This window comes from Phyllostomus hastatus, unplaced genomic scaffold (genome assembly GCF_019186645.2).
Source record: "Phyllostomus hastatus isolate PE091 unplaced genomic scaffold, TTU_PhHast_1.1 phas_scaffold_78, whole genome shotgun sequence".
In the NCBI taxonomy this organism is placed as follows: domain Eukaryota; kingdom Metazoa; phylum Chordata; class Mammalia; order Chiroptera; family Phyllostomidae; genus Phyllostomus; species Phyllostomus hastatus.
In genome coordinates, this window is record NW_025334041.1 from 55,704,821 (window position 1) to 55,731,506 (window position 26,686).

Sequence of the window (26,686 nt, forward strand, 5' to 3'; positions counted from 1 at the left end):
GCCCCATGCTCCCAAAGACAATTCTTACCCCATTGTCCTTGTCCATGTGTCCTTTGTACATGATCCCCTCCTTTACCCCAGTATTCCCTTCCCCCCTCCCCTTTGGTCACTATCAGTTTGTTCTTTAGTTCCATGTCCCTGGTTTCTTTTTTTCTCATATGCTCTATTTTTTTTATTAGGTTCCACTTATAGGTGAGATCATATGACATTTGTCTTTCACCACCTGGCTTACATCACCTAGCATAACACTCTCTGGTTCCATCCATGCTGTCATGAAGGGTAGGAATTCCTTCTTTCTTTCTGTTACATAGTATTCAATTGTGTAAATGTACCACAGATTTTTTTATCCACTAATTTACTGATGGGCACTTAGGCTGTTTCCAGCACTTGGCTGTTGTAAAAAATGCTGCTATGAACATAGGGGTGCATAGGTTCTTTTGAATTGGTGTTTCAGGATTCTTAGGGTATAAACCCAGCAGTAAAATTGCCAGTTCAAAGGAAGTTACATTTTTTGTTTTTTGAGGAAATTCCGTACTGTTTTCCACAATGGTTGCACCAGTCTTCATTTCCAGCAGTGTACTATGGTTTCTTTTTCTCCACATCCTCTCCAACATTTGTTGTTTGTTGCTTTGTTTATGATGGCCATTCTGACCAGTGTGAAGTGGTGTCTCACTGTAGTTTAGTTTGCATCTCTCTGATGGCCAGTGATGTTGAGCATCATTTCATATGTTTCAGGGCCATCTATATGCCCTCCTTGAAGAAGTGCCCATTCAGTTTTTTTGACCATTTTTTAATTGGTTTTTTTTGTCTTCCTGGAGTGGAGTCATATGAGTTCTTTATATATTTTGGAGATCAAATCCTTGTCCCAGATGTCATTGGCAAACATGTTTTCCCATATGGTTGGTTCCCTTTTTATGTTGCTGATGCTTTCTTTAGCCATGCAGAAGCCTTTTAATTTGATGTAGTGCTGTGACAGATACCGGCCAGCAGTATCCATCACTGCAGGTGCTCGTCAAAACACGAGAAAAACATACACGGACAACCGAGTCCTATGAAGAAATAGGTATGAAATGGCCACTCTCTCTAGTGGAGATCACCCTGTTCTCCCATCCAAGCAGGCTTTTATTAAGAATAGATACAGTTTTTCAATTACAGCCTGACAGGGAAGATAAAACAAGTAGTTAGCTTTGAAAGGAGCCAGCAGAACTCATGCTGGGATTCTGGGCTGAGATTTTGGGGTTTCATCATTTAAAAAGACTACAGGACTTAAAAACTTAGTTTTGTTTCCTGGCTGTGCCTTCATATTCTAATTCAAGAGCATCCTCCAGCAAGCAGATCTCACCAGATCTTTCATATTCTATGTCCTAGGCCTGATTACCTTGGGGGTCCACTGACTCTGGTCTGGGCTGCACCGCCCCTGTTATTCCAGCAGGCCTGAGTCAGGCAGAGGAGACAAAGGCAGCCAGAAGACTTTTCTCACAACTAAGAACAAGGACTCAGGCTTTGACAAAGCTGAGGGGGCAGGGGTCTATGTTGATCACCCCTTCATTTCCACAGCCCCCCAAGTCCTTCCCTGGGGCCTCCACGTGATCATGCCTGTCTTAGGTGATTCCCCCCTTGGGAAATCTTACCCATCATTGACTAACTGATCAAGCATTGGGGGCTGGAACAGAACAGGCAGTGTTCATGCCAGGAAAATAAGTTTTGTCTCCTTATTGTCTCCTGGTTCGAAGGTCTCTTACTCAGCTTTAGCCACGGGAGGTTACAGCTTCCTGAGACCAGGCAGGGCAGACCTCAACATTGTGCCATATATTTATTATTTCCTTTATATCCCTTGCCCTAGGAGACATTTCCATGAAAATATATGACTGCTTTTTTACAGCAGTTTTAGGTTCACAACAAAGTTGAGCAGAAGGTGCAGATATTTCCCATATACTCTATGAATCCACATATGCACAGCCTCCTGCATTATTCATTTCTCCTACCAGATAATATGTTTGTTATAATTGATAGGTCTACAATGAAACATTATAATCACCCAAAGTCGACAGTTGGCATTAGGGTTCACTCTTTGAGATGTGTATTCTATAGTTTTGGACAAATATATAACAACTTGTATCAATTGTCATGATATCATACAAAGTATTTCACTGCTCCAAAATTCTCTGTGTTCTATTAATCTCTTCCCCTGTCCCCAACCACTAGCAACCACTGACCTTTTTACTCTTAATAGTTTTGCCTCTTCCAGGATATCATCTAGTTGGAATAATATTATACTGCCTTTTTGGATTGGCTTATTTCACTTAGTAATATACATTTAAGATTCCATCATGTTTTCTTGTGGTTTGATAGCTCATTTCTTTTTAGTGTTGAATTATGTTTTATTGTCTACATGTACTAATTTATCCATTCATCTACAAAGGATATCTTGTTTGCTTCCAAGTTTGGGCAATTATGAACAAACATGCTATAAACATCTATGTGCAGATTTTGTCTGGTTGTAAATTTTCAACTTCAAATTTACTTTGGGTAAATATGAAGGACTGTAATTCTTGGGTCATATATTAAGAATATGTTTAGTTTTGTAAGAAACTTTTAAACTATCTTCCAAAGTGACTATACCATTTTGCATTTTCACTAGCAACGAATGTGAGTTCGTTGCTCCATGTCCTTATCAGCATTTGGTATTGTAGGTGTCCTGGATTTCAACAATTCTACAAAGTATGTAGTGATATCTCATTGTTGTGTTTATTTGTATTTCTCTGATGACATAATGTGTGGAGCATCTTTTCATATGCTTATTTGCCAATTATGTATCTTTGTTGCTTAGCTATGAGTAATCTTTACTATGAAGATCACATGACATTCTCTAGGGATCAAGCCATTCCACCAATTTTTTTGCAAGGCATACATCCACACTTTTTTCTAGGAACAAAAACTAAAAAGAGTAATTCTTCAAAAATTGGTAGACTAAATTCATTGTGCTGCTACTAATTCCTATTGATAAGGGAAAAATCTGTGGGGAATATAGTACAACAGGGAGAATGTAATGAACAGTGACTACCACCAATCTGTTCCCTCCTATACTTCACTTAGAGTACTTGGCAAACTTTTGACATATTCAGAGTCACCAACAGCTGAGTACAAGTGACTTTAGGGCTTAATAATCATACTTTTAAGAACATTTTAAGTCAAGCCACTCAAAGGCAATTATCAAATGTGCCCAATTCTGTGATTTGTAAGGTCTGTTCTTGGCTATAGAGTTAAGACTCTTGCTATTAGTCTTGGCCAAAGTAAAGGTAACCACAATCTACTCGTTTACTGCAAAAACAGGTCCAATGTCTTCAAGGAGCCATTTAGCATCTACTTTGCTTTTATGCCACAAGAAATGAGTTTATTCATTTTCTGAAATAAATAGATAGATAAATAAATAGCATTCTTGAGCAAAGGCTTTCATAAATGATCAATTTAGTTAGGCATGACATCTAGCTATATTACAGTTTCACAGATGTTATAAACCACTATCTTTCCTCTTAATTTCTCACATTATAATTAGCTAGATGATAAGAATCATCTGCTTCTTGTTAAAAATATATTATCCCAATAGAATTCAACTCATATGAATCCTTGGTAACTATCTGAGAGATCTGAAACTGCTGAGAACAGTTTTAGACTTATGAGTGTACAATATATTGAGATCATGTATCTCCTATGTCTCTACATAGGACACTTTAACCTTTTGATGGCTTAAAAGATGCAAGAATCTTTAAAACTTGATCTTTACACATTTGTACAGACTAAATTGTACTCAACATGCACATACACATAAGCATATAATCTTATGCTTACCATTCGATGCTTACCATTTTCCAGATACTATGTACTAAGCAATTTGTGGATGGCCTTCACTTAACCCCCCTAAAACCATATGAGGTATGTGTTATACTCATTCCCAGAACACAAAACTAGGACTCAGTAACCTACAGAGCTGGGAATCAAACTTGGGCCTTACTGCAGAGCTCACAATTACTAGGCAGCATCTCATGTGACTTAAAAGAACACACTTCTTCCTGGAGTGGAGTCATGTGAGTTCTTTATATATTCTAGAGATAAAATCCTTGTCTGAAATATCACTGGCAAATATATTTTCCCATACAGCTGGTTCCCTTTTCATTTCACTGGTGTTTTCTTTAGCTGTGCAGAAGTTTTTTGTTTTTATGAAGTCCCATTTGTTTATTCTTTCCTTAATGTCCCTTGCTTCAGGGTCCATATCAGTGAAAATATTGCTGCATGGTATATCTGAGATGTTCCTGCCTATGTTCTCCTCTAGGAATTTTATTGCATCATAACTTATATTTAAGTCTTTTTATCCATTTTGAATTTATTTTTGTGTATGGTGTAAGTTGGTGATCAAGTTTTTTTTTTTTTTGGAGGGGGCGGTTTGCTTGTACTTGTCTAGATCTCCCACCACCATTTGTTGAAGAGGCTATTTTTACTCCATTTTATGCTTCTTCCCCCTTTTTTGAATAGTAATTGACCATAGAGACTTGCTTGGGTTTATTTCTGGGCTTTCTATTCAATTCCATTGATACATGTGTATGTTCTTTTGTCAGTATCAGGCTGTTTTGACTACAGTGGCTTTGTAATATAGTTTGATGTGTAGGTATCATGTACCCTCCTACTTTGTTCTTCTTTCTCAAAATTGTTGTGGCTATTCAGGGTCATTTATGGTTCCATATAAATTTCTGAAATGTTTGTTCTATATCTGTGAAATATATCATTGGTACTTTATAAGGGATTGCTTTGGATCTATATATTGCTTTGGGTAGTATGGACATTTTGATGATGTTAATTCTTCAAATCATGAACATGATATATGCTTCCATTTATTTGTGACATTTACACAGTGGAATACTACATGGCAGAAAGAAAGAAGGAGCCCCTAACTTTCCTGACAGCATGGATGTAACTGGAGATCATTATGCTAAATGAAGTAAGCCAGGCAGTGAAAGATAAATAGTATATGATCTCACTTCTAAGTGGAACCTCATCAACAAAACAAACAAACAAGCAAAATATAACCAGAGACATTGAAATAAAGAACAAACTGACAGTAACCAGAGGGGAGGGGAGAGAGAGATAACAGGGGAAAGAAGTGAAAGGTTTGTCAAGGAACAATATTAAGGACCCATGGACAAAGACAAAGGGGGATAGGTTTGAGGGTAGAAGATGTTGGTAGGTGGGGTGGGGGAAAGAGGTGGTGGGAAAATGGAGACAACTGTTGTTTTGTTTTTAGATTTTATTTATTTATTTTTAGAGAAGGAAGGGAGGGAGAAAGAGAGAGAGAGAAACATCAATGTGCGGTTGCTGGGGTCCATGGCCTGCAACCCAGGCATGTGCCCTGACTGGGAATTGAACCTGTAATGCTTTGGTTCGCAGCCCACGCTCAATCCACTGAGCTACACCAGCCAGGGCTGAAACAACTGTTTTTGACCAATAATAAAAAATGATTTAAATAAATAAATAAATAACACAATTCTAATGCTGTTCTGCGTATAGTGGTAACACTTTAGATTTTTTTAACATAATTTTTTCTTTTTAATTTTATTTTTTATATATTTTTGAAGCAAAATAAACTTGAATTACATAGGGTCTCTACCATGAGTTACTGAATTTCAGGTGGGCCTGAAATGGTCTGTTATAGCCATTATAGGTATTGGCTTTGGTGTCTAAGAGATCTGGTTTGAATTTGAGTTCATTCATTTAATTGTTAAATGACTTTGGTTAAGTTACTTAACTCCTCCATCTTCAGTTTCTTCATTTGTAAAATCTTGATAATGATATATACTGCAAAGGAAGACTGTAAGGATGAATGAGATAGCATATGTGAATTACTTAGCTCTGTACCTGATGAATATTGAGTACATGAGTAAGTTCCACTGCTGCAGTGTCCCACAAAGTCTCACAATGTCAGTGACCTAGAGCTACACCTGGTTGACTAGCCAGAAATGCATCCCTCTCAGCCAGACTTAAAATAACAATAACAACAATATTTTCTCTAGAGCCCATGAAAAGGTAGTTGGATTTCTGTGTTAGTCAATCTACAAAGTAAAGGAAATAATTATTCTCTTGTAATAATAGACATTGCTTAAGAAATGTGATGTTTCTGCTTGAGATAGTCTCAGAGAGAATCCCCACCTGGCAAAGTTTGAATTAGGAGTGTGTGATCTTAGAATCTGAGTTCCCTTGAATTCCTGGAATTCTAGGCTGACATGAATAATTTCTGCTCAATGAAATATTGTCATGAAACCTTGAATCTTTTCTACCTCTACTTCGCTATCACCATCTTAACTCCTGCCTCTAATTATGACAATTGGCTTTGCACAATGTTATTATATGTGGCATGATAACTTAACTTACAGGAATTATAATTCTGAGAACTTTTTTCACCCAGTTTGGGAAAACTAAATCTGTATCTACCTCCTATCATGCAGTCTGCCCTCCTGGATCAATGCTGAGAAAGAGCAGGGAGTAATGAGAGATGCCTGCCCTTCAACATTTAAGAAATTAGAGTTTGCTGTGACTGTTTTCTACATTGTGTATGTTATAGTGTGTTTAGAAAAGCCCTTTCTGCTAAAATTCTGGCTTATATTTTTACTTATAGACCGCTGAGATTTTTATGTATGTGGCCAATCCTTGAAATTTTTATGCTCAAAATATTTTTAATGAGGAATTGTAATTCCTCATTCCTTCCTTGTATTTTTATTTTATTTTTACTTTAAAAACTCAGGGTTTTGCAACCCTATAGTAAGCTAATTGGCAAAGTTCCAAAATAAGCAGCAGACTCCCACTCCCACTCCTTGGGACTCCTGGTCCCAAGAGAGAGCTACTAGCCCACATTTGTCCCCTATTTCCACCTCCCATGCCCAGGCACACTCTTCTTTCACGTCTTCTCATTAACTTATTTGAAAGCAGGATTCCAGGAATGGTAAGACCAGATGGAGAAATGAGCTGGAAGTTTATGCCTCATTGACAACACAGGAGAATGGGGAAATCCTCGCAACTGAAATGTTAGCTCACTGTCTATTGTGGTTACTTCAGACTGTCATCAGGAAGGTTTCAACTGGCTGGTAGGAAGTGGGATATTTTTCAGCTTTCACACTTGTGCAATATGATTTCAGAAGAAATAAGAAAAGCTGGTGTGTGTGTGTGTGTGTGTGTGTGTGTGTGTGTGTTCAGAATTGAAGCAAAAGACCATCTGAACTGTATGGGTACATAACAAGAAGCAAGCAGATGAATGAATCATCACAGTATGTAGATGAACATGACCTTGGGCTTTTTCTATATAGTTTGTCTTCAAAAGGCAGTCCAACAGTTAATGCCCAGGCTGAAGCCAGGACCTTCACAACAATAACAGGGTAGGAGTAATAGGGTGTGGGGTAAGGATGCACTGGAGATGAGTTTAGAGGAAACAATGCTTAGGTATATGTGGAAAACTGCATTAGGTGGCCATTGCCCACCTAGGAAATGAAGAGTTGCATTGGTAGCTGATTTAACCCAGACTTTCTGTTTGTCTCCAAATGATATGTATGGTATATACATGTGCAGATGGAAACTTGAACTGAACAGAAGAGAGAGGTGGCAGAAGTCCCATGGCTTCTCTTTATTTAAAGTTGGAAAAAGAAGAGATAGTCTTAGTCATAAAGGGAATTCCTTGGGTTAAAGTTATTTGTTTCCAGGCTTATAAGTGGCCTGGTATGTGTAATAGAATGATGACTCATCCAGATACCTCTGGGCTTTGGGGCCATAATAGAGGCATAAACCAGCAAATGAATCCATGTAGGAAAGAGCTTAAATCAAAGGGGAACCCTGACACTGATACTATGCAGCCCATCTCATCCTTCTTATCTTCCCTTCTCCAGAATCTCAGCAAGTATTCTATTAAGTAAAATTGAGATGTCTGCCTCATGTCTTTCCTCAGTCTGCCCTGGTAAATTCAACAACAGCAAACAGAAAAAGGATGAGTGAGTTGTAAGTTGTCATCTACTAGTGAGTACTAACACTACTCAAAATTTAAGCAGCAATTTCAGTATCACCTGGGAGCCTGATAGAAGTGCAGTATCTCAGGCCCCACTTCTAACTACTGAATCAAAATATATATTTTAACAGGCTCCCCAGGTAATTACTGTGCCCTGTAACATTTGAGAAGCGTTGTTCTAGTAGCTTCTTCCCACTATGCTATAATCTGAATGTGTCCCTTCCAAATTCACATTTTGAAATCCTAAGTCCCCAAAAATGGTGATGTTAGAAGATGGGGGTTTTTGGAGGTGCTTAGGTCCTGAAGGGGCAACCTTCTTGAACAGGATTCGTATCCTCATAGAAGAGAGATACATTTCCCCTTCCACCAAATGAGGAAATTGCAAATAATGTTCCAGCTATGAACAGGGCAAGGGCCTGCAGATGACAACCATGTTGCTACTTTGATTTGGTCTTTCCAGCCTCCATAACTGAACAATAAATTATTGGTCTTCATAAGCTACCTAGTCTGTGGACTCTTGGCATAGCTGCCCAAACAGACTAAGACTTACTAAATCTTGATCAAAATGGATAGTAATGGTAAAAGTAAGCTACAATTACTTTTTGTTATTATATTTTAATTGCAAACATCCAAATGGCTGGCTATTGTAGCCATATGTAGAATGACAAAAGAGAGGAAGAAAAGTTAAACATCTCTTAGTCTGGGATATTCATAGTGTGGTCTTTGGAAAGCAGCATCAACATCACCTGGCAGCTTGGTAAAATAAAAAGTCTCAGGTCCAGACCTACTGAATCAAAATCTGCATTTTAACAATATCCCCAGATCTTTTGTATGTATGTTAAGTTTAAGAAGCACTGGTCTGGAAAACAATAAGATTATACATCCCATTTAATTTTACAACATTTCCTTTCTTCATTTAAATATATCCTCTTCTGGAAAATTAGGTCAAGCAAGATGCATTAAGAACACTTACATAGTTTCAACTTATTTTCTCTGCTTATCTAGTCCAGTTCTCATGGTTGATAAGAAGAAAAGAGTGAACAAAGTATTGACTAATTAACAGGATAATTGCTGCCACTCAGTTTGCTGTGGGTGAATCTAACTGTCATCCTAACCAAGGTTAGAATGCCAGTGCTTTGGCAGGACCTGAGAGAGAAGCTAAAAATTTCTGCTTTTTCACCAATACATCAACTTATTTTGAAAACAACACTATTATCCCTATTTTTACTGTCTGACTTAGGCAAGTCTATAAAAAATCACATATGGCATTAAAACATCTATATAGAAATCAAGCTATAGTTTTACCATTTTTATTTCACAGTCTTCTTCTCTAAGTGTCTAGGTTTCAAGTTTTTTAATATCATAATTATCTACTATTTATAATTATAAACTTATAATTATCTTATGTGGAAACCCTGTATTCATAACAAATGTTGTCCTGATTTTTTTTTTTTTTGGTGGGGAGACTTTTGTGAGAGGAATAGAATGTCCATGTAAAACAACTGTTTCTAATGCTCTGGAAGTTACTGGTCACTTCAAACTACATGAATGCCCAATGACTCAGAAAATGGAAGACAGAATTCTTTATGTCTTCTTCCTTAGTCATTGAGAATAGAATAGGTAAATTATCTATGTCAGCTACATTAACTTTCACCTAGAGCAGGGTATCAATCTGAGTGTTTTTATGGCCACATTAGGATTCATATTTTTCCAGGAAATTCTCTTAGACTTCATAGTGCTAGGAATCAATATACTAAGGAAAGGAACTATGTGAGATGTATACTTGCAGAAGCAGAAGGAACTGATGTTCCTTGGGCTTTTTTAATAAATGAAATGTGGAAAACTTACATATAAGCAGCAATGACTCTTCAAAGCTTAGGAGACCAAGTGATGAAAGAAAGGTGCTTTCCCTGCATTTCTAGTGAAACAGGATTTCTGGTGCTCAGGTGTCTGCATTAAGTGACTCTAGAAGCAGTATAGATCAATGAAAGGGCCCAGACTGAAAAATTAAGTGAGAAGTATCAGCTAGATCACAAAAGATATCTCTGAGAAACTGGACTTAGGAGTCTCTGTTGTGCAAGACTGAGAAAACTGAATTAAGGATTAAGTATTTGGCACCAAAAATGTATGAGCTCTAGGGAAACTCCAGTTAATAATCAATTCAGTACAAGTTGACTTTGCAACAACTCAGACCATCATGTAGCATCTTCCCAATAAATGGAGAATGGTAACAAGTTACCATTATCGTTGGTCTTCCAATAAAGAAACCAGAACAAAGAAGTCAAGTAATTTACACCACCCAGACCACCCTACATCATTTGAGTTTGCTTATTTTAGAAATCTATTTCAGGAGAAATAAATTTAGCTGAAATTATCTTATGCTTGATTACATAAAGTCAGTTATACATTTTTATTTTATTTAATTTTGAGTGGCTGTCATTCTCTTTTGAGTTAAGAGAAAGAAAAATGTTCATGGATATTATAATTGGAGGGGAAAGGAAGCAGAAGTAAAAGAGTCAAAAGAAGAGAAGGGTTTTTTTTTTTTGAATTCCCATCTCCATATTTCTAGTTCCTTAAACTACTCATACATGTTATAGTGATGTAAGAAATGTCATGTATCTTAAAGAAAATCAGATCATTACACTAAGTGCAAATTGGGACGTTAGCAAACCTACATCAACACCTCTCAATATCATAGCATGTTGTTTGAGTCTTTATGATCATTCTATTATAAGGGGAAAAATTCCATTTTTAATCTTTCTCAAAGGATAATAATCTAAGTTCTTGACTGTTGGGTACCAACCACTCTGTGTGGTTTTGGAGACTGTAGCCCTGCACAAGCAGGCCTGGACAGAAGCCAGTAAGTCTCAACTGGAAAACAAGAATGCTGGAGGCCAGCATGACCCAATGCTAGTACAGAGGGTTCCCATGGGAAATCAGGCCTGTTAAATACATTATATCCTTTGAATCTTGCTTTGCTTTCGTATAGCCCTGTTGATATAAACCAGATGATTAAGTTAAAAGCACAAGGAGTGAACTGCTTGCATCATGGAATATGCCTTTACAACCATCTGGCATCATCATGTCTCACAGACTCTGACCTATGACAAATCTCTGTGTTTCTTCAATTTTTATCTTTAAGATAATATTTGTTTTCTGCAACTGTAACCTTTAAGACATTGATTGATAAGCCACACATGTAGGCTGTAATCCCCTGGATATTACGACCCTAATAAAAGCTATTTTGAAGAATGGCTTGGGGCATTCTTCACCAGAGGGAATCACCATGCCCTTCACTGTGGGAACAACAGGTTCTGTCCAAGATGACTTATTCGCATCTGTGATGGCTGGGAGAGCTCTGCAGGATGGGGCCTCCCACACTTGGCCTGAGTCCAAATAATTCCCAGAAAGTAGGATCTTAATGAACCTCTATCTGAGCACTCAATAATTTCCAAGTAAAAAAGTTGGTGTTAGATAAAAATTTCAAAGCCTTGACAAGCCTACAAAGAACTAGAGATTTCTTAGAATCCAAAGAGTCTTGAGAATACACACATGTGAGTATATTTCATAAAATCTATGTGACAAGATTCTGAATTTTTCTGTTTCAAATTGCAATAATATGTTGTTAAATAAGCTACAGTCATTCATGAGTTATAATGCTATTGGTCATGAGTTCAATGTTAATGACTCAATGAAACATATTAAATAAGATGTCTTTAAACAGATACACAATATATATAACCAGGTTATATAGTAATATTGACAAAAATGTGACTAGAGTACTACAGAACCTAATGTTGCATTTCTCCTACAAGCAATGGTTTGCTATTTGCCAATTCAGTGTTTTCATGGACTTTATAGAACATAACTTCCAGAAATAAGGAGATTCAGCTATCCATACATACACAGCAAAAGAGGGAAAAGGAGAGATAATGATTGAAAAATACAACTATTCCTCCCCATCATTTTTCTTCAAAAAATGGGGCTTTGGGGGCTACCGCAAAAGGGGGTGATGAACCCTCACTCCTCAGCTTTGACGTAGCCTGAGTCCTCACCATCTGGGAGAGAATCTCCTTATCTCTTGGTTGCCTCACTTCCCTTGCTCCACCTAAGCCTGAAACAATGACAGGGTGGTGCAGCTCTGTGCTGAAATGGGCAGATTCCCAGGGTGATCAAGCCTAAGAAAGAATATGTAAATTACTGTGAAACCTTCTTTGTTTAGAATGCTCTCAGTTGAATGAGAAGGGTCCAAGGAGGAAGTTAGTTTGTTCCTTAAAAGTCTTACAGCTCTTTGACCCTGACTCAAAATAGACCCTCAGAGTTCTTTATCTATTGTTTGATCCTTACTTCCTCATAATAAGTAATATGCTTTACCTGAATTCTTATGCAAAACCAGCCCTGAACCAGGAGGAACCTAGATGCTGGAAGTTGCTGGGGGGAATAGAGATAAAGTGGGATACACACAGATGTGATATACATCCACTAGGACTGTGGACCCCGGCACCAGGGAAATTGGGATTCTGGGCAACATGTGGAGAAGGAACGAATGAGGCAATGTTGGACCCTGACTCAGAGAGTTTCTGGACGGGTTGGAAAGTTGGGCTGTGTGAAAAGCCATGTGCTTGTTAAGAACTGTGGGGAGCTGCTTTTTAAGGAACACTTGAGCAGCAGCTGGCTTGCCCCAAGGGTAATTTGAGCTGTGCTGACCAGAGACAGAGTGGCTGATTGTAGCTGTGCACAGAGACTAAGTGGCTAAGTGGAACAACACACCCAAGCTTGAATTATGCTGTGTGCTCAGACACTGAGTGGCTGATTTGAGTAGTAAAATTGGAAACTGATGGAGGACCTGGGCCAGAGACTGGGCAACTGTGAATATTGCGGCCCAGACCTGGTCCCCATCCTCACAAAACCATAGGAAGGGAGAAAAGTGAAGCTGACCCCCTCTTCTTGTGGTATCCACAAAGACCAGCAGAAGTCACTGAATGTCTTTAAAGTAATGAGGAGGCTTATTTTTTTCCATTCCTCCATCTTTTTTTTTCCTTTTTTTAATTCCCTCAAGTGAGACAATAAGAAGAAGAATTACTAAGGGTCCAGAGACAGATCAAAAGGGAGAGCACAAGGCCAAACCCAAAAACCAAGACACTGAGACAAATATCAATTTGCTATTCCATAGAGCTGGCATTTTATTATTTATGTGTATTATTAGTTTTTCATTATTTTTACCACTTTTAGTTTATTAATTTTTTTATTTCTCTTCCATATGTTTAGTTTTCCTTGTTTTATTTCTCTGTTTATTTGCATTGTTTAAATGATTTTCCATATTCTCTCCTTATTGTGTTTTTTAATTGGTTTTATTTTTTTAATGGTTGTTGCAGTACAATTTTCTATCTTTTACTCCCATCCCAGCCCACTCACCCAGCCCTCCCCTCCTCCCTCCCATTTCCACCCACCCCTAGTTTCTTATCCATGTGTCCTTTATAGTTGTTCATGTACACCCTTCCCCTTTTGCCCTGAAATTCCCTCTCCTCTCCCGTCTGAACACTGTCAGTCTCTATTTCAGGTCATTGGTTATATTTTGCTTGTTTCTTTGTTTTGCTGTTTAGGTTCCTGACAAAGGTGAGATCATGGTATTTGACTTTTACTGCCTGGCTTATTTCACTTAGCATAATGCTTTCCAGCTGCATCCATGCTGTTGCAAAAGGTAGGAGCTCCTTCTTTGTTTATCCTGAATAGAATTCCATTGTGTAAATGTACCATAGGTTTTTTATCCATTCATTTACTGATTGGCATCTAGGTTGCTTCCAACACTTGGCTATTGTAAGTTGTGCTGCTATGAACATTGGGGTGCATAAATTCTTTGGGATTGGTGTTTCAGGGTTCTTAGGATATAACCCTAGCAGTGGAATTGCTGGGTCAAAAGGCAGATCCACTTTTAGCTTTCTGAGAAAATTCCATACTGTATTCCATAGTGGTTGTACCAGTCTACAATTCTACTAACAGTGTACTAGGGTCCCCTTTTCTCCACAACCTCTCCAACACTTGTTGTTTGTTGCTTTGTTTATGATGGCCATTCTGACTGGTGTGAAGTGGTATCTCATTGTGGTTATAATTTGCATCTCTCTGATCACTAGCCATACTGACCGTCTTTTCATGTGTCTCTGGATCCTCTGTATGTCCTCCTTGGAAAAGTGTCTGTTCAAGTCCTTTTCCCATTTTTTAATTGGGTTGCTTGTCTTCTTAGAGTGGAGTTGTGTGACTTCTTTATATATTTTGGAGATTAAACCCTTGTCTGAAGTATCACTGGCAAATATGTTTTCCCATACAGTTGGTTCTCTTTTTATTTTAATGCTGTTTTCTTTAGCCATGCAGAAGCTTTTTATTTTGATGAGGTCCCATTTGTTTCTTATTTCCTTTATGTCCCTGGCTCTGGGGGACAAATCAGTAAAAATGTTGCTGCATGAAATGTCTGAGATATTCCTGCCTATGTTTTCCTGAACAGACCAATAAGACCAATAGGACTTTAATAGTCACATGGCTAATATTTAAATCTTTTATCCACCTTGAATTTATTTTTGTGTAGGGAGTAAGTTGGTGCTCTAATTTCATTTTTTTTGTGCAAAGCTGTCCAGATGTCCCAACACCATTTGTTGAAGAGACTGTTTTTACTCCATTTCATGTTCCTGCCCCCTTCGTCAAATATTAATTGACCATAGAGATGGGTTTATTCCTGGACTCTCTGTTCTGTTCCATTGGTCCATATGTCTGTTTTTATGCCAGTACCAGGCTATTTGGATTACATTGGCCTTCGAACACAGTTTGGTATTGTGTATTGTGATCCCTCCTACTTTGCATTTCTTTCTCAAAATTGCAGCAGCTATTTGGGGTCATTTATGGTTCCTTTTAAATTTTTGAAGATTTTGTTCTATGTCTGTGAAATATGCCATTGATACTTTAATAGGTATTGCGTAAATTGCTTTGGGTGGTATGGAAATTTTCATGATGTTAATTCTTCCAATTCATAAATACAGTATACGTTTCCATTTGTTTGTGTCTTTCTTAATTTCTTTCTTCAGTATTGTGTAGTCTTCTGCATACAGGTCTTTTACCTCCTTGGTTAGATTTACTCCTAGGTATTTTATTTTTCTTTTTGCTATATCAAATGGAATTTTTTTCTTGATTTCTGCTTCTGCTCTTTCATTATTGGTATACAAATATGTCTTTGATTTCTGGATATTGACTTTATATCCCACTGTTTTGCCAAATTCATTTATTAGGTGAGCAGTTTTTTGGCGGAGTCTATTAGATTTCCTACATACACTATCATGTCATCTGCAAACAGTGACAGTTTTGTTTCCTCCTTTCTGATTTGGATGCCTTTTATTTCCTTTTCTTGTCTGATCACTGTGGCTAAAACTTCCAGTACTATATTGAATAGAAGTGGTGAAAGTGGACAATCTTGTCTTGTTCCTGATTTTAGTGGGAAAGATTTTAATTTTTGCCCATTGAGTATGATGTTAGCTGTAGGTCTCTCATATATGGCCTTTATTATGTTGAGGAATGCTCCCTGTATTCCCACTTTGCTGAGTGTTTTTATCAAAAATGGGTGTTGTACCTTATCAAATGCTTTTTCCTCATCTCTTGATATGATCATGTGATTTTTGTCCTTGCTTTTGTTTATGTGATGTATTTCATTTACTGATTTGCGAATATTGAACCATCCTTGCATCCCTGGGATGAATCCCTGGGCCCACTTGGTCATGGTGTATGATCTTTTTAATATATTGTTGGACGTAGTTTGCCAGTGTTTTGTGGAGGATTTTAGCATCTGTGTTCATCAGTGATATTGGCCTGAAGCTTTCTTTCTGTGTTGTGTCTTTATCTGGTTTTGGGATTAGGATGATGCTGTCTTCATAAAAAGAGTTTGGGAGTCTTCCATCATTCTGGATTTTTTGGAATAGTCTGTGAAGGATAGGGATTAGCTCTTGCTTAAATGCTTTGTAGAATTCACTGGTGAAACCATCTGGACCCAGACTTTTGTGTTTGGGAGTTTTTTGATTACTGCTTCAATTTCATCTGCTGTTATTGGTCTGTTCAGGCTTTCTGCTTCTTTTTTATCACGTTTTGGGAGATTATATTTTTCTAGAAATTTTTCCATTTCACCTAGGGTTTCAAATTTCTTGGCATACAGTTCTTCACAGTAATTTCTTACAACCCTTCATATTTCTGGGGTATCAGTTGTAATCTCTCCTCTTTCTTTTCTGATTGTGTTTATTTGGACCATTTCTCTTTTTTCCTTGATGAACCTGCTTAAAGGCTTGTTGATTTTGTTTCTCTTTTTAGAGAACCAGCTTCTGCATTCATTGATCCTTAGAATTGTGCTTTTAGTCTCTATGTCATTTAATTCTGCTCTGACCTTGGTTATTTCCTTCCTTCTGCTTGCTCTGGGCTGTCTTTGTTGTTGTTCCTTGAGTTTTTGGAGACGTACGGTTAGGTTGTTTGGTTGAAATGTTTCTATCTTGTTTAGGTGGGCCTGTATCACTATGAACTTTCCTCTCAGGACTGACTTGGCTGTGTCCCATAAATTTTTGGTTGTTGTGAGTTCTTTTTTGTTTGTTTCCAGAAACTTTTTGATTTCTTCCCTTATTTTATTCTTGACCCATTCTTGGTTTAATAGCAAGCTATTCAATCTCCATGAGTTTGAGTGTTTCAGGTTTCTTCCCTTGGGGTTGGTTTCTAGTTTCAGTCCCTTGTGGTCAGAGAAAATGCTTGGTATAATTTCAACTTTCTTGAATTTGTTGAGGCTTCTTTTGTTTCCTATCATGTGGTGTATCTTGGAAAATGTTCCATGTGTGTTTGAAAAGAATGTGTATTTTGCTTCTTTGGGATGAAGGGTTCTATATAAATCAGTTAAGTGTATGTGATCTAGGGCATTTTCAATGCCACAATATCTTTGTTGATATTTTGTTTGGAAGATCTCTCTATTTTTGATAGTGGGGTGTTAAAATCCCCCCACTATAATTGTGTTGCTGTCAATATCTTTCTTGAAGTCCTCCAAGATTTTCTTTACATATTTGGGTACTCCTATGTTGGGTGCATATATATTTACAATGTTTATGTCTTCTTGGTGGATTCTTTTCTTGAGTATTATGAAGTGACCTTCTGAGTCTCTTTTTATGGCCCTTTTTTTTGAAGTCTATTTTGTCTGAAATAAGTATTGCTACCATGGCTTTTTTTTTTCCTGTCCATTTGCTTGGAAAATTTGTTTCTAGCCCTTCACTTTTAGTCTGTGTATATCTTTTGTCCTGAGGTGGGTCTCTCATAAGCAACATATGTGTGGGTCATGCTTTCTCATCCATTCAGCTATTCTATGTGTTTTGATTGGAGCATTTAATCCATTTATGTTTAAGGTGATTACTGATAGGTACTTATTCATTGCCATTTAGGTACCTGTGTTCCTCTCTCTCTCTCTTTTTCTCTTTTCCTTAAAGTAGGCCTTTTAGCATCTCTTGTAGAGCTAGTTTGGTGGAGGTGTATTCTTTTAGACTTCTTTTGCCTGGGAAGCTTCTTATTTGGCCTTCTATCTTGATTGAGAGCCTTACTGGGTAAAGTAGCCTTGGTTGCAGACCTCTGGTTCTCATTACTTGGAATATTTCTTGCCAATCTCTTCTGGCTTGGAGTGTTTGTTTGTTGTTGTTTTTTGTTTTGTTTTTTTTTTGAGAAGTCAGCTGCTAGTCTCACCAGGGATCCCTTGTATGTTACTTCCTGTTTTTGCCTTGCTGCTTTTAAGATTCTCTCTTTGTCTTGGTATTTTGCCATTTTAATTTTGATATGTCTTATTGTGACCCTCTTTGGGTTCCTCTTGATTGTAACTCTCCATGTTTCATGGATTGTTGTGACTTTTTATTTCATCAAATTAGGGAAGTTTTCCATCATTATTTTTTTCAAATACGTTTTCCATCCCTTGCTCTTCTTCTTCTCCTTCTGGTATCCCTATTATATGGATATTATTATGTTTCATATTGTCTTGCATTTCTCTTAATCCCTCTTCGTTCTTTTTCTGAGCCTCTTTTCCTTTTGCTGCTCTTTCTGGGTGTTTTCTTCTACTTTGTCCTCTAGCTCGCTGATCTGATCTTCTGCTTCATCAATCTGCTTTTCATTCCTTCTACTGTGTTCTTCAGTTCAGACACTGTACTCTTCATTTCCTTATTGTGTTTTCATTTTCCTTCTTTCGCTTTACTCATGTTCTAATAACACACTACTCTTGAGGTTGTACTTTCTATTCTAGTTATCCAAATCATATATTTCTTGTCATATTATTGTTGTCCCAGTACTATTGTAAATAACTGTTGTTCCATACAATTGTACATACTACACAACAACCCTCCCTGATATTAGCCCACTTCACTTTATTCCTGAAAATTATTGTTGTGGTTAAGTGTATTCTATCTCACACTACACCTACTTTCTGTCCTTTATTCTCACTATATATCATCATCTAAAGTTGCCCAAGTGCTCCGTTTTCTAGATTCAGCTCGCAGTCCTACTCCCCTCCAAAAGAATCTTATCTCTCTTTCACCTTTCATAAAAGGTGGCAAGGTGGGTAAAATACCACAGCTAATGTTATACTTCCCTGAAGAATCTCATATCTTTTTACTATTTGGTGATACTTTAAATCCCATAAAATACTCTCGGCTGTCTTAATCCATTTGGCCTACTGCCTACCACCAATCACATACAATAATAGGTGGAAGCTGTGAACATCAGTATACCTGCTGCAGGAGAGAACCCACGAACAAAGGAAACACTAAAAGGTAAAAATCCAAATGCAAAGAAAGCCCACACAAACAGAAGAAAGAGCAAACCTAGAGTGTCCAGACAAGGAGATCAAAGAGACCACACCACTGAACCCCAAAGAATCCCTACCATAGAAGTCCAATCTACAAATACAGTTAACATAGTGAAACATCAGGAAACACAGAAATAAACAAAAAGAGTCACCTGCAATTGGGAGACAAAAAAGGAACATGCAATCAAAAGGAATGGAAGACTCCTCACTAAAAGAGCTAAATGAAATGGAGATAAGCAAACTATAAGACATAGAATTTAAAAAGAATGCTTGTGAAGATGCTCAAGGAACTCATAGACAACTACAAGGAACTGAGTGAGAACTACAACAGTATGAAAAACGATATATAAACTATAAGCAAAAAAAAAAAAACAACAGGAAAAAAATGAACAATAAAATCTCCAAAATAAAAAACACACTAGAAGGAATTACAAGCAGGCTGGATGAAGCAGAGGATTGAATCAGCATGCTGGATGACAAGGTAGAAAAAAACACCGAGGAACAACAAGAAAAGGAAAAGAGACTTAAAAAGAATGAAGATATGGTAAGGGTACTGCAAGACAACAGGAAACATAATAATCTCCATATAGTAGGGATACCAGAAGGAGAAAAAGAGGAGCAAGGGCTAGAAAACCTGCGTTAAAAAGTAATGATGGAAAACTTTCCTAATTTGATGAGAGAAAAACTCACACAAATCCAGGAAACATAGACAGTACCAATGAAGAGGAACCAAAAGAGTCTCACTTCAAGACATCATAATTAAAATTGCAAAATTTGAAGACAAAGAAAGAATCTTAAAGGCAGCAAGGCAAAAACAGGAAGTAACATACAAGGGAGCCCTGGTGAGACTAGCAGCTAACTTCTCAATGGAAACTCTCCAAGCCAGAAGGAAATGGCAAGGAATATTCCAAGCAATGAAAATCAAAGGCCTGCAACCAATACTAATCTATCCAGCAAGGCTCTCAATTAAAATGGAAGGCCAAATAAAGAGATTCTTGGAAAAAAAGAAGCCTCAAAGAAAATACTTCCTCCAAATCAGGTTTGCAAGAGAATCTAAAGGGTCTGCTTTAAGTAAAGGAAGGGAAAGAGTGGAGAGAGAAGAACACACGTACAAAAAATGGCAATGAATAAATACCTATCAATAATAACATTAAATGTACATGGATTAAATGTTCCAATCAAAAGACATAGAATAGCTGGATGGAAAAGAAAGCATGACCCACACATATTTTGCCTACAAGAGACCCACCTCAGAACAAAAAACCGACACAGACTGAAGGTGAAGTACTGGAAACATATTTTCCATCCAAATAGACAAGAAAGAAAAGCTGGGGTAGGAATAATCACATCAGACAAAATAGACTTCAAAACAAGGGCCATAAAAAGACACCCAGACAGCCACTTCATAATACTCAAGGGAAGAATCCACCAAGAAGACATAAACTTTGTAAATATATACACACCCAACATAGGAGAACCCGAATACATAAAGAAAATCTTGGAGGACTTCAAGAAAGATATTGACAACAACAGAATTATAGTAGGGGATGTCAACACCCCACTGTCAAAAATGGACAGATCTTCCAAACAAATTATCAACAAACATATTGTGTCATTGAACAATGCCCTAGATCACATAGACTTAACTGATATGTTTAGAACCTTTCATCCCAAAGAAGCAAAATACATATTCTTTTTAAATGCACATGGAACATTTTCAAAGATAGACCAAATGATAGGACACAAAGCAAGTCTCAACAAATTGAAGAAATTTGAAATCATATCAAGCATTTTCTCTGATTAAACAGGACTGAAACCTGAAACCAACCTCAAGGAAAAAATCTGAAAACACTCAAACTCATGGAGATTTAATAGCATGCTATTAAACAATGAATGGGTTAAGAATAACATCAAGGAATAAATTAAAAAGTTTCTGGAAACAAATGAAAATGAACTTGCAACAACCCGAAAGTTATGGGACACAGCTAGGCAGTCCTGAGAGTGAAGTTCATAGTGATACAGGCCTACCTAAAAATGATAGAAACATTTCAAATAAACAGCCTAACCCTATGCCTACAAGAACTCGAGGAACAACAACAAAAACAGCCCAGAGCAAGCAGAAGGAAGGAAATAACCAAGACAGAGCAGAATTAAATGACATAGAGACTAAAAGCACAATTCTGTGGATCAATAAATCCAGGAAGTTGTTCTTTGAAAAAATAAACAAAATAGAAAAACCTCAAAGCTGGCTCATCAAGAAAAAAAGCAAGAGGACCAAAATAACCACAATCAGAAATGAAAGAGGAAAGATTACAACTGATACCACAGAAACACAAAAGATGGTAAGAAATTTCAACAAATAACTCTATGCCAAGAAATTTGAAAACCTAAGTAAAATGGATAAATTTCTAGAAAAATATAATCTGACCAAATTGAATAAAGAAGAAACAGAAGACCTGAACAGAACAATAAAGTCTGACTATGGGGAACCATTCAGCATGGCAGTGGTGAATGTAGCCCAGCCCCGAATCAGAAAACCAGCAGGCATGAGGTGGCACATAGGACCCAGGCCTGCAGTTTGGTTTTCCCATAGGGAACCAGGCCAGCATTGTACCTAGGCTGCTTTAAGGCTTTCTTCTGCTAAAACTCCCTCAACCTGAGTTAAGACTGCAGATATTTAATGTATATCTCTGAAGCAACTCACTAAAGTCTGTGATAAGCTGTCCCAAGGACAGAATGTATCCAGATCAATCACTTTTATTGTTCCCTTGCATTTGCCACACTTTTTGCTTGTTATCTGTAAAAAGCAATGACTTTAATTCCCAGTCAGGGTACATGTCTGGGTTGCAGGCCATGACCCCCAGCAACCGCACATTGATGTTTCTCTCTCTATATCTTTCTCCCTCCCTCCCCTCTCTGAAAATAAATAAATAAAATCTTTTAAAAAAAAGAAATAATGACTTAAAGTAAACTTACATATAATAATGAGAACATTCTTTGATGTAATGCTACTGGAAAGCAATAAAAGCCTGCCCAGGCAAGGGTCGAAGCACTCTCTCTCTCCCCCCCTCCCTCTCTAGAGGGAGACTATATACACTATCATACTACCTGCAAAAATGACAGTTTTGTTTCCTCTTTTCAAATTTGGATTCCTTTTATTTTCTTTTCTTGTCTGATTTATGTGTGTGTGGGGGGAGAGAGAGAGAGAGAGAGAGAGAGAGAGAGAGAGAGAGAGAGAGAGAGAGAGAGAGAGAGAGGGGTCATACCACACCTTTTCTCCCCAGGACTTCTGCAGTCAGTATGAATTTGTTCATTGCATCCATATCACCATGAGCACTGCTGGTCAGGGTCCACCTCAGCTGAAAAAATTGCAGTAGTAATAGAAAAGCTCTGATGCACATAAGCCCCAGACTAGATGGTTTCACAGAATATTACAAAGCATTTAATGAAGAGCTCTCCCCGATCCTTCATGGACTATTCCAAAAAATCCAAGAAGACAGAAGACCTCCAAATTCTTTTTATGAAGTCAGCATCATCCTAATCCCCAAACCAGATAAAAACATAACAAAGAAAGAAAACTTCAAGCCAATATTGCTGATGAACATAGACACTAAAATCCTCAACAAAATATTGTCAAACTGCATCCAGCAATATCTTAAGAACATCATACACCAGGACCAAGTGGGATTCATCCCAGGGATTCAAGGATGGTACAATATTTGTAAGTCAATATGTAATAAATCACATAAACAAAATTAAACACACAAACCACATGATCATATCAATAAATGAGTGAAAAACATTTGATAAGGCACAGCACACATTTATGATAAAAACACTCAGCAAAATGGGAATAGAGGGAGCACTCCCCAACATAATAAAGGTCATGTATGAGAGACCTATAACCAACATCATACTCAATGAGCAAAAACTAAAAATGTTCCCACTAAGATCAGGAACAAGACAAGTTTGTCCACTTTCACCACTTGTATTCAACAAAGTATTAGAAGTCTTAACCACATAAATCAGGCAAGAAAAGGAAATAAAAGGAATCCAAATTGGAAAAGAGGAAACAAAACTGTCATTTTTGCAGGTAAAATGATAGTGTATATAGAAGACCCTACAGACTACACCAAAAACCTATTTGTTCTAATAAGTGAGTTTAGCAAAACAGCAGGACACAAAGTCAATATTCAGATATCAAAGGCATTTTTGTATACCAACAATGAAATACCAGAAACAGAAATCTGGAAAAAAATCCCATTTGACACAGCAGCAATAAAAATAAAATATCTAGTAATAAACCTAACCAAGGAGATAGAAGACCTATACTCAGAAAACTACACAACACTGAAGAAAGAAACTAAGAAAGACACAAACAAATGGAACCATAACCATGCTCATGGACTGGAAGAATTAAAATCATCAAAATGTCCACAGTACCCAAAGCTATTTATCAATCCAAAGCAACCCCTTATAAAGTACCATTGATATATTTCAAATATAGAACAAACATTTCAGAAATTCATATGGAACTATAAATGACCCAGAACAACTGGAGCAATTTTTATAAAGAAAAAACAAAGTAATAAGCATCATAATACCTGATACCAAACTCTATTACAAGGCCACTGTAATCAAAACACCCTAGTACTGGCATAAAAACAGGCACATAGACCAATGGAACAAAACAGGGAGCCCAGAAATAAGCCCAAGTCTCTATGGTCAATTAATATTTGATAAAGGGGGCAGTAACATAACATGGAGTAAAAATAGTCTTTAATAAATGGTGTTGGGAGAGCTAGACAGCTACATGCAAAAAAAATGAAACTCAAGCACCAAATTACACCATACCCAAAAATTTATTCAATTTGGATAAAAGATTTAAATATAAGCTGTGACATCATTAAAGTCCTTCAGGAGAACATAGGCAGGAAAATCTCAGATATTTCACACAGCAGTATTTTCATTGATATGTCCTCTAAAGCAAGGGACATAAAGGAAAGAATAAACAAATGGGACCTCATCAAAATAAAAAGTTTCTTCACAGCTGAAAAAAAAGTATTAAAATAAAAAGAGAACCAACTGTATGAGAAAACATATTTGTCAATGATACTTCAGACCAGGGTTTAATCTCCAAAATATATAAAGAACTTACATGACTCCACTCTAAGAAGACAAGCAGCCAAACTAAAAAATGGGCAAAGAACTTGAACAGACACATCTCCAAGCAGGACAAACAGAGGGTCCAGAGACAAATGAAAAGATGCTCAGTATTGCTAGCCATCAGAGAGATGCAAATTAAAAACACAATGAGATACCACTTCATACTGGTCTGAATGGACATCATAAACAAAGCAACAAACAACAAGTGTTGGAGAGGTTGTGGAGAAGAAGAAACCCTAGATCACTGTTGGTGGGATTGCAGACTGGTACAACCACTATGGAAAGGAGTATGGAATTTTCTCAGAAAACTAAAAATAGATTTGTCTTTTGACCCAGCAATTCCACTACTAGGATTATATCCTAAGAACCCTGAAACACCAATCCAAAAGAATTTATGCACGCCAATGTTCATAGCAACACAATTTACAATAGCCAAGTGTTGCAAGCAACCTAGGTGCTCATCAGTAAATGAATGGATCAAAAAACTGTGGTACATTTACACAATGGAATTCTATGCAGCAGAGAGAAAGAAGGAGCTCCTACCCTTTGTAACATTTTCCTAAAATGTCAAGATTGTGAGTTTGAACCCTTGTCAAAACACATACAAGAATTAACCAATGGATGCATGAATGGGTGTAAAAACTAATCCATGTCTCTCTCTTTCTGCATTCTTCCTTTCTCTAAAAATCAATAAATAAGACAGGGAGAGGGAGGGAGGGAGGGAGGGAGAGAGAGAGAGAGAGAGAGAGAGAGAGAGAGAGAATTACCCCCAGAATTTACTTTTAGCCAGACCTTAGGACCTAGAAGATTATGAACAGTTATATATATGTGTGTGTGTGTGTGTATATATATATATCTATATATATATCTATATCTATATCTATCTATCTATATATATATATATATATATATATATATATATATATATATATATATATCTGAAATTTGAAGAGTTCTGAAATTGAAAAGCAAAGTTTTTGCATGAATCCTTGTAATATTTTTTCCTCAGGCAACTATAACCAAAATACTCACTTTCCATTTTTTTAAACCTTATAGAGAGTGACAAAGTTTAATCTTTCTAAAGTTAGATTTTTCTCTTTTTTTGTTTTTATTTTTTATTGTTGTTCAGTTACAGTTGCCTCACTTTATTCCCTGTTGCTCTCTACTACCCCATTCCCTTCCAACTCCCATAGTCTTTCCCCCCATGTTGTGCATGACCACGAGTGTCTTCTATTTGTTTCTTGACTTTCCTCTTCACCTTCTTTCCCCCATTGTCTTCCTTCCCCCTTCCCTCTGGTCACTGTCAGTTTGTTCTTTATTTCCATGTTTCTGGTTCTTGTTTGTTCATTTGTTTGTTTTGTAGATTAGGTTCCACTTATAGGTGAAATCTTATGGTATTTCTCTTTCACTACTTGGCTAATTTCATTTAGCATAATGTTCCCCAGTTGCATCCATGCTGTCACAAAAAGTAGGATCTCCTTCTTTCTTTCCGCTGTGTAGTATCCTGTGTAAATGTACCAGTTTTTTGATCCATGCATTTATTGATGGGCACTTAGGGTGTTTCCAGCACTTGGCTACTGTAAATCACACTGTTATGAACATTAGGGTGCATAGATACTTTTGCATGTGTTTCAGGATTCTTAGGATATAATCCTAGCAGTGGGATCACTGGATCAAAAGGTTTAGTTTAGTTTTTTTAGTTTAGTATTTTTTGTATTATTTTGTTTTTTTAGGAAATGTCATACTGTTTTCACAGTGGCTGAAAAAGAGTGGTGAAAATTACCAAACATGGCAGCTTTAGTCTAGTCAAACCCAGAACTAAAATCATGGTGTGTGGATGGAAACTCTAGACAGATTCCCTGTCTTGAGAGGAATGGTGAGCTGTGGGAGTTCTCCCCATCCTTCAAAATGCAATGAATTTCCAGGACTTTCATTAAATACAACTGAAGTTTTCTGCTTGGATTTCCATGTCCACAAATGGAACCCACGAAATCACCATCACTGACTGACTGACTATAAGCTGTGTGACATCTCTGAACACATTTATTAACACAACCTGCAAATCTCTCCTTCAATATACTGCAGGAACATAAACAAATAAGCTGTTTCTCAGACAGTGTTTGATTCAGAAATCTTAGGAGTTAGATTAAGAGTATCCTCAACAGCAGTCTTAGAATTGCAAGAACTCAAACAGGTGTTTTTGAATTCTACCTGATTTCCAGCCTTGGAACTATATGTCTCTAATGTATCTGCTATGGACACTAAGGATTTCTTCAACCTTTGGTGCCATAGTATTCCATCATATTTCCCCATCTATCTCTATATCTCAAGGAAACCAGTCCTACCTATTCCTTGAATCCTTATTCACTTGAACAGAAGTGGAAGGAGTGTATGTCCTTGTTTGTGAAAACTGATGAAAGGTAGCAAAGTAACACTGATAAGCCAATTACAGAGGTGATATCATAAAAAAAAAAACAGATAAGGTAACAGCTTCTCTCAGAAAGTATACCAGTTATAAGGACATCCTGAGCTTGAAAAGATGAAGCCAGAATGTAATGAGAGAGGTTTCTGTGAGTGTTGAAAATGTCAGAATGGAGAGGAGCAAGAGCTTGACATGTAGGAGCACATATAGGGAT